Genomic DNA, 17,462 nt, shown 5'->3' on the forward strand with positions numbered 1-17,462 from the left:
TCTTTCAGTCCTTCTAAAGAAATATATATTTTTCCCTACACTAACGTACTTTTGCTAAACCCTAGATACTGGTTTAACAATGAATTGAAATTAAGTCCTTAATAAATAAGGCTGTGTGACCTTTGGGTTCTGCTTTCATTATAACAATTATTAAACTGATATTTTAGTGTATGTTTGTTACTATTGATTATTTAGCGATATTGACTATTAAATTGATATTTTCATGTATACTGTGTGCAGTGCTATCTCCCTTATGCCTAGACTTAGTGGTGAATAAAATAATAATTTCCCCCGGTTGTCTGGAGTTTACAGTGTAGTGATGAAGACAAAGACAGAAATAAATGTAAAATGAGAGGATCTCACTTCTAATAGAAACAAATTCAGAAATTACATCATGAAATACGAGGGCACCTCAAAACGTTTGCAGAAAAATGGAATCGAAAGACAATATGAATCTTTGCATGAATTTTTGAAGTTCACTCATAGAAACGGGGAACGTGTCTTTGAAACTTAGATCCCACTCCCTTTCCACCAGTCTATGGAGAAGTCACTGATTAACAAGAGATTGGAGATCTTTATCGCTCTCATAAAATGTTTGCCATTGATTACTGAAAATGACACGTAAATGTTCATTTTCCACATAACTAGTTAGACTGAACGTTTTCCCCTGTGTATGGGTCTTTTAATTCCTTCTCCCGTGAATTACCTTTTTAACATCCTTTCCCATATTTCGTGTCATTCATGTGCAGGAGCTCTTGATTGCGTCGTGGTCGTGCCATACTCAGACCGGTCAGGGGCGGGGTCAAGGTTGGGTCTGAGGCTGGGCCGGGCAGGTGTCAAGGCTCTGAAGAGAGTCAAGGTCTGTACTGGGATGGGGTCGGGGTGAGGTCAGCCTGTCTCTGAAAGTTCAGGGCCTGTCTGGGGCTGGGGTCAGGGCGGGGTCAGGGTGTGGCCAGGGGCGGGGTCAAGGCCTGCTCCCGCTTCCCACCCTCTGGCGCGGGTGTCGAGCGATGGGTGTGGAGTCGCCAAGGACCCGAGGCCGGCCGGGCCGCCTGCTCTGGCCGCTGCTGCTGCTGCTGCTGTCCCCGAGACAGGAGGAGGCGGCCCCCAACCAGCAGCCCCGCGTCCCCAGCCCCTCGCAGGCTCCGGGGGAGGCAGGAGCGAGCCCGGGGGCTCAGAAGGGCCAGGGACCCGCGGGCAGAGGGCCCCAGGGCTCTGCAGCCCCAGACCAAGGTCCCTTTGAAGCAGACCGTGTGGGGCGGAGCCGGGCCCCGGGCAGGGCTGGCACACTGGGCTGGAGTGGGGGCCCAGACTGGGGTGCTGGAGGGGGCGATCAAATGGCGGTGGGCGGGGGCCGAGGGCGGCTGGGGCTGGATGGGGCTGGATGGGGCTGGATGGGGAGGCTAGAGATGGCCAGGGAGGCCCAATGGCTGGCTGGCTGGCTGGGGGCCCAGACTTGACGGGGCGTTGGGAGGTGCTGGCCAACAAGGGGAGGAGGCGGAGAGGGCCGGCTGGAAGCCAGGTGCCCTGTGCTGGAAGTCACCTGAGGCTGTCCTCTCTGCCCTCCCCTCTCAACCAGGTGGCTCCACAGACAGCATCAGCCAAGGTGGGTTGGGGAACCTTCCTCAGGGCCTGGTGTGGGAGGCGTGGATCTGGACAGATGACAAAGGCCTGGCCCTGGGGCTGGGCGGAGGGAGAGAGCGCCAGGAGTGCTGCTGAGGGGCCCAGAGTCAGGTGGGCCCAGGGGCCTCATGCCCCCTCCCTGAGGCCGGGGGACCACAGGCCTGCACCAGGGCACTGCCTCTCAAGGCTGCAACCACAACTCCCCTCCCAGAAGTGTCTTAGAACCAAGGTTGCCTTCATTAGCCCACCCCCTTCCTTTTAGAAATGGAGGATAATGAATCAGAGAGGGGTAGTGACTTTTCCTGGGTCACACAGCACAGACTCCTGCCAGTGATTCTCTCTCCCTGGGATACTGGAGTGAGGTGGAGGGGGCATAGCCACTTAGAAGCCATGACCTTGAGCAAGCACCATTAGTAACCTCTGAGACCTTTGGTTCTTTGACCTACAAAGCAGGCATCCAGGCGTGCTGGGGGAAGGAAATAAAGGCACAGGGCCTGGGTCCCAGTCCACTGCCCTGGCAGGTCCACTTAAGGATGAGCTGCTGTGGCCACACTCAATCACCCTTGCCCCATTCCCCCCAGGCCCCTGGGTCCTCTTTCCCCCAGAGCTTACTCAGTTGTGCTCGGCCATCTGTCCTTGGTGCTGGCCACTGAAGGCAGAAGCCGGGCAGCCCTCAGTCATTTGGCCAGGTCACTTGTCCTCTGGCCTTGGTTTTCTCATCTGTGAAGTGGAGGAGGGGGCTCTTTGGGGTGGCCTTCGGGGGCACCACCTGTGTTTCTAACAGGTGGGTGGGGGGTGTCTCCACAGTGTGCGGGAAGCCCAAGGCGATAGGGAAGATCTACGGTGGCCAGGACGCGGTGGCCGGCCAGTGGCCGTGGCAGGCCAGCCTGCTCTACAAGGGCTTGCACCTCTGCGGAGCCGTCCTCATTGACTCCCGCTGGCTGGTTTTGACCTCCCACTGCTTTCTCAAGTGAGTCCTCCTTCCGTGGGGCCCCCAGCAGAGGGGCTGGCAGGGGAGGATGATGCGGGGGAGGAGGGGGAAAGAGGGCTGGGGTCCTGCGCCTTTCTCCTCAGGGCTTCCCTCTGGGGCAGGCTCCTGCCACCAAACACACGTGTTTCCCTTTGACCTGCAGAACCCTACACCTGGACTGTCCCCACTCGCCACCCAGTGCTCCTTCATGTGCCCAGACCCTCCTCATCCTTCATCCTCAGCTCCAGCAGGGAGCCCTCGGCCTCCTGTGTCTGTCCCCCCAGCAGTGACATGCCCCGAGAGCACTGGCAGTGGCTGCAGGGCTTCTCCTCACTGTCCACACTCCTGAGTCACACTCTCGGCAGGGACCTGGGACTCTTCAATACCACCAGTGCCAGGCAATTCCTTTATCGTTCATGTAAAACTGCATGCCTGGGAGGAGCCATGGCGGTCACAGTCCCTGAGTGCCAGGTGGGAGGGGTGGGGCCCTTGACCTTGGAGAACAACGTGGACGGGCAGGAGTGTAACTCCTCTGACCCTCCTGGGTCTGACTCAGTTCCCAGCTTCTGAACAGATGTGGAGGGGCCCAGGAGTAGGGTCCCCACGGTCCAGGTCAGGAGTCACAGATGGGAGCTTCCTGGCTTTGAGACCCCAGCTGGGTTCTGTTGGCAACTACCCTGTGCCACTCTCACCTGAGACCCTCTATGGCACAGGGGATGGCAAGACCCCACATCCAGGGGTCTCCATCCTCTCAGGAAGGCGAGACACAAGCCCCAGTCGTGTGATGCGGCGGGAGAGAGCCCAGAGGGGGTGAGAAGGGCAGGCTCCCAGGTGGGGGGTCGAGAGCGAGGCGGCTGTCGGGGAGGCCTGGGGGCTGCAGGGGCTGCCCGAGGGAAGACGGGCACAGGGAGTGTGGGGAGGGCCTCCCCGGTGGGCGGTGGGCGGTGGGCGCCAGTTGAACAAGCCATGAAGGCAGGGAGCGGACCCGTCGTGTTGGGGAGGCAGGAGAGCTTCAGTTTCGGGCCCATCTGTGCGCTTAGCCAGGCCCTTCTGAGCGCTTCCAGCGACGCGGACAACACCCTCAGGGAGGGGAAGGAAAGGTGGTCAGGCCAGGGGGCGGGCCGGCCTCGGAGGCCCTCAGAAGCTCGGGCTGGAGCTGGGATTGAGCCAGAGCTCCTCTTGAGTGACATAAAAGGGCTTGGTTTGGAGACCTTAGCAAGGACCCATCCAGCGGTAGGATTCTCTGCTCCTCCGATTCAGGGTATGATGGGAAGCCACGTATCCCGAGACTGTGAGTAGAATATCCTTCAGCCTCAAGGAAGAAGCGGTCCTGACTGTTAGGAAGGGGGCGACAGAGCTGCTGGGAATGATGGCGAGGTGGAGGAGCCCGGGAGGTGTGGGCAGTGAGATGAGCATTCAGGAAGAGGGTGCTGGCCCCACACCTGGGGACAACTGTGATCATCATAATGGCACTTCCTCCTCCAGCAAATCCCAGGCCCTGGAGGACTTTCAGGTTCTGTTGGGAAACACCCAACTGTACCAGCACACCCAGCACAGCCAGAAGATGTCTGTGAACCGGATTATCAGCCACCCGGATTTTCAGAAGTTCTACCCCTTCGGGAGTGACACTGCCATGCTGCAGCTGCACCTGCCCATGAACTTCACTTCCTATGTCGTCCCTGCCTGCCTCCCACCCCCAGACATGCAGCTGCCCAGTAACGCATCCTGTTGGATAACTGGCTGGGGAATGCTCACCGAGGACAGTGAGAGGGTGTGGGAGAGGCAGAGGCTGAGGGAGGGGAGGACAGGGGAGGAGGAGGAGGAGGGAGGCGAGGGGAAGAAGGGAGCAGAGGCTCCACTAGGCAAGGAGGCCCAGGCTGGTTTCTGAAGCCACTGGTCCTTGGCCTGATGTGCCTCATTTCCATGACCTGAAAGATGAGGACGGGACCACCTGGGGCCATTCCCATTTTGCAAGTGTGCGATTCCATGGCTCCAGAATCCCGAGTCCCAGGCTCTGAAAGTCTGCGAATCTTTGACTTTCAGCATCAAGGGTCTGGGTTCTTTGGGTCTTCATGGTCCTTGATTTTAATGCTTTTAATCAGCCATGGGTCTGAGATGACTTGATTCAACTCAAAAGTCAAGCTTGGGGGCTGGCCCATTCCAGGTCCCCACCACACACCTCGATTTTCCCTTGCCGTAGAAGATACGTGGGGAAAAGCAGAGAGAAAACATTGTGGCTTCTGACCTCTGAGCCCGAACGATCAAGTCAGAATGGTTACAACACGGGGGTGCCGAGCCTCTCCCGACCTCACTTCACTCTTATCCTAACCTAGATCAATGTCTACTTCATACTCTCGTTAGGTGAACTGAGTAACAGAGAAGGAAGTTTTGTTTGATTAGATTGAAAGAAGAAAAATGTAGGCAAAGACTTATGCATAAGAGTGTTTATTGAAGGAAGTGTTTATGGTTTGGGGAAATGCTTATGTTATAATGTTAAGGGGGAAAGAAAGAACATACTTGTAAATGTTTTGGGAGTCATAATTTGTTACAGAGTTTCTCAACAGAGGTGCTACAGGTATTTTGGACAGAACATGACTTCATCGAGTGGGGCTCTGCTGGCATCCCTCGCCCTTGCCTAATAAAGCCAGGAACACTTCCCAATCATACGACAACCAGCCTCCTGCATTTATATACACACATGCACACGCACACACACGCACATACACACACGACTGCTTACTCTCTGACTTGGTTGCACTGCAGTGCTACCATCTTCTTGCCTGTAGCCCCTGAACTGGCTTCCCAGCTTCCAATCTTGTGTGCATCCACACAACTACCAGAATATTACTTTAAAACTTTGGTCATGTCACTACCCTGTTCAGTACCTTCCAGTGCCTTCTCATCTGTGCTTAGAATAAAATCCAAACTCCCCACCTTGGCTATAAGGTCTTGCATGGTGCCGGCACCTGCCATCTGCCTCATCTCCTACTGCAATGCCTCACACACACACACACCCCAGCCACATGGGCCTCCTTGCTGCTTCTTGAATATGCCAAGGCCGTTCCCATTGCAGAGCCTTTAGCTTTGCTGTTTTTCCGGCCTAGCTCACTCCATCGTGTCATATTCGCATGACTGGTTTCTAGTTTACATTTATAATTCAGCTCCTCTCGTGAGTTTTACTTAATCATTTATATTAGTCCATTTCATGTTGCTATAACAGAAATACCTGAGACTGGGTAATTTATAAAGAACAGAGGTTTATTTGGCTTACGATTCTGGGACAGCTGCATCTGGCACAGGCCTCAAGCTGCTTCTACTCATGGTGGAAAGAGGCAGGCAGCCAGTGGGTACAAGCAGATCACATGGCAAAAGGAAGCATGAGAGAGAGAGGAGGTGCCAGGGTCTTTTAAACAACCAGCTCTTGTGGGAACTAATACAGCGAGAACTCACTCAGACCCCCCCGCCCCAGGGAGAGCATTAACCCATTCATGAGGGATCTGCCCCCATAACTCAAACTGCCACACTGGGGATCAAATTTCCTCATGAGTTCTGGGAGGACAATACATCCAAACTCCATCATCATTTGAGCTAAAAGAGGCCACCCCTACTATCACATCTCTGTTTTATTTCCTTTATACCACTTAATAGATCAAAAATAATTTTATTTATTTATCTACTTCACTTACTGTCTCTCCCAACTAAAAATGTATTCCTATGTCATTAGTGTCTAAAAGACACCGAGCATGGGGGTAGATGAAGAGAAGAGTGATTGAGTGAGTGGATGGATGGGTGGATTGATGGATGGAAGGAAGGAAGAGTGAATGGATGGACATATGGATGCGTGGATGGATGGATGGATATATGGATGGATGGATAGAAGGACCAGTGAATGGATGAATGTATATGTGGATAGAAGGATGGGTGAGCACATGGATGGATGGATGGATGGGTGGGTGGTGTTTATGTGGGTAGATGGATGTGTGGATGGAAGGATGAGGGAGTGGGTGGATAGTGGGTGATGTGTTGATAGATGGAGGGAGGATGAGTGGGTGACTAATGGAGGGATGGATGGAGAGATGGATGGAAGTGCCGATGGATGGGCAAACGGATAGAAGGATGACTGGATGAATGGGGTGTGTGGGAAGATGGTAGATGGATGAAGGAATGGGTAAGTGAGTGAATGGGTGGGCAGGCAGGTGGATGAAGAGATGGGAGAAGAGTTAGTGATAGATGTGTGGAGAATGGATGGGACAGTTCATGAAAGAGTAGGTGGGTGAGAGAATGTTTGCTAAGCTGCAATGAATGGGTCGTGTGTTGGCAGGTTTTGCCTCTTGTGGACTAGGAGAGGTGTGGCCTGTGGCTGTAAGAGAGGTGGAAGTAAAGGGTGAGTATGTGGAAAAGTTTGAGAAAAAGGAGAGGAGCCTATCAAGGATGGTAGAAGACTCAAACAGTGTTGAAAGCCCAGCTGTTTTGAGAAAACCCACGTCTGGGGGGTAGTGGGGTGCAGTGGGAAGAGCGGCAGTGCAGAGTAGCCTGGGCTTCCTTGGCTCACCTACGCTGCACGTCACTGACCTCCCCTTATCTTTGCAGTGCACCTGTCACCGCCCTTCTCTCTACAGGAGGGTAAGGTAGGCATCATTGAGAACACGTTCTGTAATATGTTATATGAGCAAAGAACTGGAGAAGACAAGAACTCCCCTGTGCGGGAAGAGATGCTGTGTGCTGGGGACTTCTCGACGGGAAAGTCCATCTGCCGAGTGAGTGAGGCCATGTCGGCTGTTCTCTTGCCTGTCCTCTGGACTTTGGTTTCCCCAGGGGGACCTGTGTCGTTGCCTCTGCTCTCTGTGGAGCCCCCTGCACTTCCTGTTTTCTCCCTTCTGCATGTCTTCCCGGGGCTCCACTTCTCAGCCATCTCCCCCAGACTGTTCCTTTCCCCAGCCCATCCCAGCGTGATGGCGTCTGCTGGAAGGATCCACGCACAGCCTCCATTTTTGTTGCATTTTTTTTTTTGTCTTTTTCGTGACCGGCACTCAGCCAGTGAGCGCACCGGCCATTCCCATACAGGATCTGAACCCGTGGTGAGAGCGTCGCTGCGCTCCCAGCGCCGCACTCTCTCGAGTGCGCCGCAGGCTCCGCTCTGCATATTTTAAATTTTTACTGAAGCATAACATACATAGGCAAGAGTACACGATTCATAAGTGTATAGTCTGAACTTTCCCATACTGACAGACATGTTCCCAGCACCCCACAAGCCCCGCTCATGTCCCCTTCTTGTCACCAGTGCCCAAGGATGACCACCATCTTCACTTTCAACCCCTTAGAGTAGACTCTGAGTTTATAGTTGTTACTCTGTGGTGTCCTAACGTCGTACGTGTGAGACTCACCCACACTGTGACACAGTGACAGCTCGCGCTTTCTGGCTGCTCTGTAGTGCACTGTGTGTGCACTGGACTCTGTTATCTGATCTACTCTGGGTGGGTATTTGAGTAGTTTCCAGGTGGGGGGTACTACAGGTAGCAGTGCCCTACACACTTTGTACTTGTCGTTGGGACACAGATGAACACCATATATTTCATATTGTCCACAGAAGCCCACAGGCACGACCTCTGGAGGAAAGGCGTGTGCCCCGGCTGGGGACAGTTAGCCCGTAGCCTGCCACAGCGGCCAGTGGGGAGCTCGTATCTCAACAACACTCGGCGCTTCCATTTTTTCTTATTTGGGCCGTTTTGGAGAGTGTGTAGTGATTTGTAGTTTTAATTTACATTTTCCTGATGACTAATTAAGTTAAATTTATTTCCATAAGTTTATTATCATTGGATATCTTCTGTGGTTTCAAGTTTGTTTGTCCCCCCCTCTCCCCATGTTCCTGTTGGGTCGACTGTCTTTTTCTTCTAGGAGCTCTTTATGTATTCTGGATATAAGTTCACTATTGGACATAGGGATTGTGAAGATCTCCAACCCTTTGTCATGTCCCTTTTTACAGATGGGGAAACTGACACCCAGAGATGGAAAGTGGCTAGTCTACAGAGAGGAGGCACAGCCTAGGCCCAGGTGTTCCGACTCCGAGGCCAACCCTGCCTCTACCACACCTGCCACAAGGTCCAGCCTCCTGAGCTGGCATTTGCAGGTCGAGCATTTGCATGGAAGCCACCATGGAGTGGACAGGAAAGTGTTAGGACCCTGTAGTCAGAGACATTGCTCTGCTGCCTGTGCCTGCCCTGTGACTTCAGATGGTCTCTTCACCTTCTGAGCCTGGGTCCTCCTCTGTAGTGTGAGATTCCGAGGTCTCCTTCATGGGCTTGTTGAAAGGATTGTGTAGTGGGTTGAGTGGCATCTGCCAAAATTCAAGTCCACTCAGAACCTCAGAATGTGGCCTTATTTGGAAATAGGGTCCTTACAGATGTAATTAGTTAAGAATCTCAAGACGAAACCGTTCTGGATTTAGGGTGAGCCCTAAATCCGATGATTGGTGTCCATATCAGAGGGAAGGAGAGAGAGACACACAGAGAAGGCCACGTGAAGAGACTGGAGTGATGTTGCCCCAAGCCGAGGATCACCTGGGGCCACCAGGAGCTGGGAAAGACAAAGACGGATCCTCCCCTAGAGCCTTTGCGGGTAGCCTGACCCTGACAACACCTTGATTTTGGACTTCTGGACTCCAGAACTGTGAGAGAATAAATTTCTTTCTAAGCCACCAAGTTCATGGCAATGTGCTACAGCAAACCCCTGGAAATGAACACATTTAGTTAAGGCCACAGCACTAAACAAAAGGACAGATTGAAAACTAGAATGAGGTCTTGTTGTCCCACAGTCTGAGCACTGAGACCCCTGGCCCTAAGAAGGGCCCGCTGACAGCACTGTTGTCATTACTGCCCCGTGATCCGCCTGAACCAGAGGGGGGAGCTCGGCCCACCTGCCCCGTGGTGGGAAACAGCCCTGGGTTTCTTGGTTCCCAGGCCACGTGCCGTCTTTCCTTCTTTCCAGCTGTCTTGTCTGGCCCACCCTCCTCACAGAGTCAGCTGCACCCACAGGTGAAGGGAGGAGACTGTGGCGTGCAGGGGCCGGTGTGGGGGGGTGTCTGCCACCAGCCCCCAGCCCAGCTGGAACCCGGGCCTCCTTCACATCGTTCTCCACCTGGCTTCTCCTGCGAAGGCTGTGCCCATGGGCTCCTGGGCAGCGACCTTGAGTGTATGCCTGTGGGACGTCCCATACTGCCCCCTGGACCCCGCCCCTTGTCTAGTTCCTTCTGCAGGGTGAGGACACCACTGAGCAGACACCCCTCCCCCACTCTGTGTCTTCCCTCCTTGGTCTTTCAGTCACCACAGCTTGTCTGTGAGGTTCTGTCTGGACTCTTATCCTGCTGAGACACCTGCCTGGCATGTGCCGTGATGAGCTAAGTTTTCCTCAGCCATGAAATAGGGTCGCTAACAGCCTCCACTTCGTAAAGCTACTGTAGAAACTTAACTTTACATTACATCCTGGCATAGCAGGTGCTCAACAGGTGTTGGCCTTTCTGTTCCTGGCCTGGCCCGTCGCCCTCCACCTGCGTTGTGCTTGTTCTTCTGGGCCTGCAGGACCTTCCTTTCACTCAAGGTGGAACTGACCACTGTGGCCCTGGCCCCGCCTCACACGCGCCCCCTGTGGTTTCCCCTGTCTCTACAGTAGTGCCAACCGCAGCTCACTTGTCATGGGCTACACTACTGTAGGGACTTCTTCTGCCTTCTCAGAGCCCCCAGGGGCCAGGAGGCTGCTGTAGTCCTTCCCATTCTCCCCAGACTGGCTCAGAATCCAGCGTGATGTTGGCAACCACATGGCTCATCTGCGTGAGTTGCTGAGGCCTGAGTGAACAGGAGCCACCGCCTGGAGGATCAGGCCTGCCTGTGGCCTGGAACGAGCTGGGTGGTGGGACACTGTGAGGAGGGGCAGGGGCACTCTGGATGGGGAACCTCGAAGGAAGGGCTGAGACAGCGAAGGCACATTCCCACTCTCAAGAAGACCCTGTGCATGAATTTGCTAGGGCTGCAGTAACAAATCACCACAAACCGAGTGGCCAGAGAACAGTTCTGGAGGCTAAAAGTCTAAAATCAAGGCGTCAGCAGAGCTCATTCCTTCTGGGGGCTCTTGGGGAGACTGTTTCCCGGCCTCTTCCAGCTTCTAGAGGCTGCCGCATTTCCTGGTTCGTGGTCTCTCCCTCCATCTTCAAAGCGCATCAGTCTTACCTCTGCATCTGTTGTCACATCCTCTTCTCTGACTTTGACCCTTCTGCCTCCCTCTTTCCCTTAGGAGCTCTTTGTTACCTATCTCAGGGTCCTCCACTCAACCCCATCAGCAAAGTCCCTTCTGCCCCATAAGACAACATATTCACAGGTACCGGGGGTGAGGACGTGGATGTCTTGGGGGTCCTTAAGCGATGACCACACTGTGTCACACCCTCTGTACCCTTCAGGCCTCCGTTCCTCAGCCCTGACCCTCCTCGCCCTCAGCTCACGTCTTCTCATTTCACTGAGGAGATGGAAGCAATGGACTGGCACTCGCTCATCTAGTCCCACAGCCACCCACCCCTGCCCTGGCCCGGTGTCCCAGAGCCCTCATGGCCCAGCCGGGTAGGTACTCGGGCTTCCCCCGGCTCCATGTCCTTTGCTTACCCCCCACATCTCCCACGGAAATGACAGCAGCAATCCTCTGCAGCCACTGCCCGATTTCTCTGCCTGCCTCCTCTGGAGTCTCCTCCCAGAGCTGACCGCACCAGAGCTCTTTAACCCACTCCACTCCGGCTCTGTCCACCCGTGGCATGGAGCCACTTTGTCCATAGCTTCTGTCTTGCCAGAGTCATCACTCCCTCGCTATGTCACTTGTCACATGCAGCCCCTCCTGAGTGCCACACCCAGCTGCCCCACTTGGACTCTGCCATCCGTTCCCCTCAGGCTTCAAAATGCTGAAGGCCCCAGAGCTCAGTCCTCAGCCTCTTCTCTTCTCTCTCTGCACCTTCTCCCTGGTTGGGGGGAAAGGGTTAGATGTGACATTTCCTTTGGCTCCTTCTTCAAAACACTGTCCCAAATCTGACTGTCTCTCACGGCCTTGGCCACCTCCCTCCTGCAGTGCCTCCCTGGTCTCCCCTCTCGACCTGGTGCTTGACATCCGTCCCTTCTCCACACAGCACCAGACTGGCCCATTTGAACAGGTCATGTCCCCTGCACAATTCTCCAAACTCCCCCCACCATGCCAGCCTGTGACTCCCTCTGTCCCTGCGCTGCAGACCCCGTGGCTACTACCTCCTCTCCTTGTTTGCACCAACTGCACCCTCTGTTCCTGGACCTTGGAAAGCCAGGTTCTGTTTCCTATTTCCACTCAGCTCAGGAAAGCTTTCTGTGACACAAAGGCCATGTAAAGGGTCTGTTTGCTTGTCTACGGTGCCATGGGGGAGGGGCGTTGTCTTTTCACCCTGCGTTTCCTAAGAGCAGTGCCTGTGCCAGGATGCTCAGCAGGCCTGTGGGTTAAGTGGACGGAGGAGCCTGCTGTGGCCCTGCCACCTCCCACTGCCAAGGCTAAGGCCCTTTCTTTGGGCCTCAACTTTTGGCCTCTGAAGTAGGGACTTTCCAGCTGGATGATCCTACCCTGCAGCATCCCAGGACTCCAGTAACTCCCAGCAACTTCCTGGAGATCCTCCCCCACTCCCCTAGTGATGTGGGCTACCTCCCTGAGGCCTAGGCCTGGGTATTTTCTAAAGATGCTTAACAAGGAGTTGAGAGAGACCCAAAGACCCAAAGGAACAAGAAGGGGACCGGACAGGTGCACTTTGCTGCGGTTCAGGTTTACAAGAGCTGGGGTCTGCACAGAGGCATCAGCTGGGCCGGCTCTGCTCACAGGCTGAGCCCCTGTTGGGCCCCATCCATGCAGAAGTCTCCTCTGGGCCCCAAGCAGCATGATGTCTTGGGCCCCTGGGCGATGGGTGCAGAGGGTGGGGTCCACGTGTGGGCAGACTCAGATCCATGACTGTCCACCATTAGGATCAGCCAGGAGCTTCTTTATGCTTGACTCCAGTGTCCCAACCCTGAGATTTTGACCTGATGGGTCCACAGTGGGATCCTGACTCAGATAGTGGGTCACAGAGTACCCCATGGTGGCACCTGGTGTCTCTGATGGCCCAGTCTCCCACCCCCACCGGTGCTAACCCCCCTCTCTCTCCTCAGGGTGATTCCGGGGGACCCCTCATCTGCTACCTCCCCGGTGCCTGGGTCCTAGTGGGCCTGGCCAGCTGGGGCCTGGACTGCTAGCATCCCGCCTACCCCAGTGTCTTCACCAGGGTCACCTACTTCACCGACTGGATCAACGGAATCAGGAGGCTCACTCCTGTCCCTGACCCTGAGTCTGCTCCTCTGGGCACCAGTTCCCCCCCACTGCCTCCGAGGGCTGCTGCCTCACCCGGGCCCGGCACCACTCTTATGCCTCCTCAGACCTTGCTGCTGCCGCCACTCATCCTCAGGGCCCTGCAGCCGGCCCTGTGGTGACCTCGGCCCAGTCTCCATGCGGGACCCCTCCTCTCTCAGCCCACCGTGTCTCTAAATGCTTCTTTTTCCTCAGCTTTTCTGTCCATTAACTGTCTTTTCCCAATCAAGCCTGGCAAAACCAAACTAGACAAAATAAAAGCCCCGCCTGGCTCCTCCTGAAGCCACAGAGGCGTCTGGGCCCTCCTGCTCCAGTGCCCGCCCTCCCCTGGGGTCAGCGATTTGCCTCTCTGGACAAGGATCTGGACCTTGCCGAGGGCTTCCAGGAGGAAAACAGGAGAGGGGGGCACGTTGAAGGGACGTGGCTGCTCGCAGGCTGCTCATGACTTGGGGAGGTCGTTCTTTCAGAGGAGGCGAGACTTTGCACCCCGTGTGCCAAGTCTGGGGGAGCAGGGGCTTCCGTGAAGTAGAGGAACAGCGCTCCTGGGGCATGTGGGAGGGAGGGCTGACTCCCAGAGGAGACGGAGGGAGAGAGGGGAGACCCTGGAGCATGCAGTGACTGAGCGGGAATGGGGTATAGGACCCAGGCCATGAGGAAGGGGGTCGGCCAGCGGCTAGAGGGCTTTCAGATGTGGGTGGCTGGGGAACGGGATGGGAAGCAGGTGGAGGAGGCCCCGATGACTGGCCGAGGGCTGACGTTTAGGCCAGAAATGCTCAGATCCTTATTCATAGCGTCAATTCCCAACACCTTCCTCACCTGCCCCCATAGGTCCTGCTCTCCCCAAGTCTGCAGGAGCCTGGCCCCCCACCCACTAACCTCTAACCCTGCATGAACCTGCTCCCTGCTGTCCAAGGCCCCAGGCCAAGCCTGCCTGGAGTGTCCACATACCTCCAGCAGTTGGAGCCTGGTGTCACTTTTGCTAGTTAGCTGACCCAGGACTTAGTGGCCTGGCAATAAGGCCTGAAGTAGTGTCCTAGGCTGTCCTTCCTACAAATCTGTGGGACAGAGTCCTGGTGCAGCCAGCAGGAACCTGGCAGGCCTGAAGGTGCAGCCTGCCCCAGCCTACAGAGCCCACAATAAAAAGTGAGAGCTCCCACTTAGCACATGTCCATATGGATCGGGTGCCAAAGGGTTCAGTGAAAATTCTTTATTATCTTGGTATTGCCCAAATTTCTGGACCCTCACTTGCAGGAGGGTGCAGCTGGACTCACATGCACACCAGCACCAGGATCTCACTGGTTCAAATCCTCTGCTACTCATGCAGGCACTCTCATCCCAGAACAATCTGTAGGACCTCAAGAGTGTTTTCACAGGGTCTCCTCCTGTAGGGATGTTTCTGGCAGTTCCTGTGTCCAGCTGGAGCTACACCACTGAGGTTCCACTGTGCCTAGCTGTACACCTGCTGCTAGTGTCTGGCCTTAGAGCTCAGCAGTCTCTGAAGGGGGTGGCAAAAGCATTCTCTCCCCTAGTGGTGAGTTCAGTTACAGACCCTGGGAAGACAGGGAGTCACGGAGACAGCGTGTGGTTCACACGTGTTCTCCTCAAGGTCAGGGAAGCGTGGGCGGTTCGGTTAGTATTAGCAACGCCACTTGCCCCAGAGTTACTGTTCTCCTCCCAACTGTGGCGGCCTCAAGTGGCCCTGGGGGCCTAGGAGTCATACACCCTTCTCCAGGAGTTAGGTGTTTCCTGTCTCCCCAGACGTCCTCAGACCTTTAAACCAAGGAACCCCAGCACATGCCTGGTCCACACGACAGACCATCCAAATCTCAGCTCCAGCCCAGCCAGTTACCCAATTACCCAAAACCAAACTAAGTGCTCAGTATTATTACCCTGGTTTAGTTTCTTTTTATTTTTTTATTTTTATTTATTTATTTGTTTTTAAGAAATTTTTTATTTTATCTATATACATCGTGGCTGATTATTGCTCCCCATCACCAAAACCTCCCTCCCTCCTCCCTACCCCCCTCCCTTTCTGTTTGCTTGTTGTATCAACTTCAAGTAGTTGTGGTTGTTATATCTTCTTCCCCCCCTCCCCCGGTTTGTGTGTGTGTGTGTGTGTGTGTGTGTGTGTGTGTGTGAATTTATATATTAATTTTTAGCTCCCTCCAATAAGTGAGAACATGTGGTATTTCTCTTTCTGTGCCTGACTTGTTTCACTTAATATAATTCTCTCAAGGTCCATCCATGTTGTTGCAAATGGCAGTATTTCATTCGTTTTTATAGCTGAGTAGTATTCCATTGTGTAGATGTACCACATTTTCCGTATCCACTCATCTGATGATGGACATTTGGCCTGGTTCCAACTCTTGGCTATTGTAAAGAATGCTGTGAAGAACATTGGGGAACAGGTATACCTTCAACTTGATGATTTCCATTCCTCTGGGTATATTCCCAACAGTGGGATAGCTGGGTCGTATGGTAGATCTATCTGCAATTGTTTGAGGAACCTCCATACCATTTTCCATAGAGGCTGCACCATTTTGCAGTCCCACCAACAATGTATGAGAGTTCCTTTTTCTCCGCAACCTCGCCAGCATTTATCGTTCTGAGTCTTTTGGATTTTAGCCATCCTAACTGGGGTTAGATGGTATCTCAATGTGGTTTTGATTTGCATTTCCCGGATGCTGAGTGATGCTGAGCATTTTTTCATGTCTGTTGGCCATTTGTATATCTTCCTTAGAGAAATGCCTGCTTAGCTCTTTTGCCCATTTTTTAATTGGGTTGCTTGTTTTCTTCTTGTAAAGTTGTTTGAGTTCCTTATATATTCTGGATATTAATCCTTTGTCAGATATATATTTTGCAAATATTTTCTCCCACTCTGTTGGTTGTCTTTTAACTCTTATTTTTTCAGGGTGTATATTTAAATCCTTAATCCATTTTGAGTTGATTTTAGTATACGGTGAGAGGTATGGATCTAGTTTCATTCTCCTGCATATGGATATCCAGTTATCCCAGCACCATTTGCTGAAGAGGCAGTCCCTTCCCCAGTGAATAGGCTTGGTGCCTTTGTCAAAGATCAGATGGCAGTAAGTGTGTGGGTTGATTTCTGGATTCTCTATTCTATTCCATTGGTCAGTGTGTCTGTTTCTATGCTAGTACCATATTGTTTTGGTTATTATCGCTTTGTAGTATAGCTTAAAGTCAGGTAGTGTTATGGCTCCAGCTTTATATTTTTTGCTCAGCATTGCTTTGGCTATGCGTGGTCTTTTATTGTTCCATATAAATGACTGGATAGTTTTTCCCATTTCTGAGAAAAATGTCTTTGGAATTTTGATGGGGATTGCACTGAATTTGGGTAGCATGGACATTTTCACTATGTTGATTCTTCCAATCCAAGAGCATGGGATATCTTTCCATCTTCTTGTATCCTCTCTAATTTCTCTCAGCAGTGGTTTGTAGTTCTCATTAGAGAGATTTTTCACCTCCTTGGTTAACTCAATTCCTAAGTATTTTATTTTTTTCGTGGCTATTGTAAATGGGCAGGCTTTCTTGATTTCTCGTTCTGCATGTTCACTATTGGAGAAAAGAAATGCTACTGATTTTTGTGTGTTGATTTTGTATCCTGCTACTGTGCTGAAATCATTTATCAATTCCAGCAGTTTTTTTGTAGAGGTTTTAGGCTGTTCAATATATAGGATCATGTCATCTGCAAACAGGGACAGTTTGACTTCATCTTTTCCAATCTCGATGCCCTTTATTTCCTTCTCTTCTCTGATTGCTCTGGCTAGTACTTACAACACTATGATGAATAGGAGTGGTGAGAGTGGGCATCCTTGTCTAGTTCCTGTTCTTAAAGGAAAAGCTTTCAGCTTTTGCCCATTCAGGATGATATTGGCAGTGGGTTTGGCATATATGGCTTTAATTATGTTGAGATACTTTCCCTCTATACCTAACTTATAGAGGGTCTTTGTCATGAATGAGTGCTGAACTTTACCAAATGCTTTTTCAGCATCTATAGAGATGATCATATGGTCCTTGTGTTTGAGTTTATTAATATGGTGTATCACATTTATTGATTTGCGTATGTTGAACCAACCTTGCATCCCTGGGATGAATCCCACTTGATCGTGATGAATAATTTTACGTATGTGTTGCTGTATTCTGTTTGCTAGTATTTTAGTGAGGATTTTTGCATCTATATTCATCAAGGATATTGGCCTGTAGTTTTCTTTTTTGGTTATATCTTTACCTGGTTTTGGTATCAGGATGATGTTTGCTTCATAGAATGAGTTTGGGAGATTTGCGTCCGTTTCAATCTTTTGGAATAGTTTGTAAAGAATCGGTGTCAATTCCTCTTTGAATGTTTGGTAAAATTCTGCTGTGAATCCATCTGGTCCTGGGCTTTTCTTTGTTGGGAGCCTTCAGATAACAGCTTCAATCTCCTTTATTGTTATTGGTCTGTTCAAATTTTCTACGTCTTCAC

The 17,462-nt window shown here is 52.4% G+C and overlaps 1 pseudogene; it reads left to right on the forward strand.

The window, feature by feature from the left end:
* Window positions 1–1,010: 1,010 nt before the first annotated feature.
* On the forward strand, window positions 1,011–13,101 carry LOC134381104 (putative serine protease 47; annotated as a pseudogene).
* The last annotated feature ends 4,361 nt before the right edge of the window (window positions 13,102–17,462 follow it).

The sequence above is a fragment of the Cynocephalus volans genome, chromosome 6, assembly GCF_027409185.1.
Source record: "Cynocephalus volans isolate mCynVol1 chromosome 6, mCynVol1.pri, whole genome shotgun sequence".
Classification (NCBI taxonomy): Eukaryota; Metazoa; Chordata; class Mammalia; order Dermoptera; family Cynocephalidae; genus Cynocephalus; species Cynocephalus volans.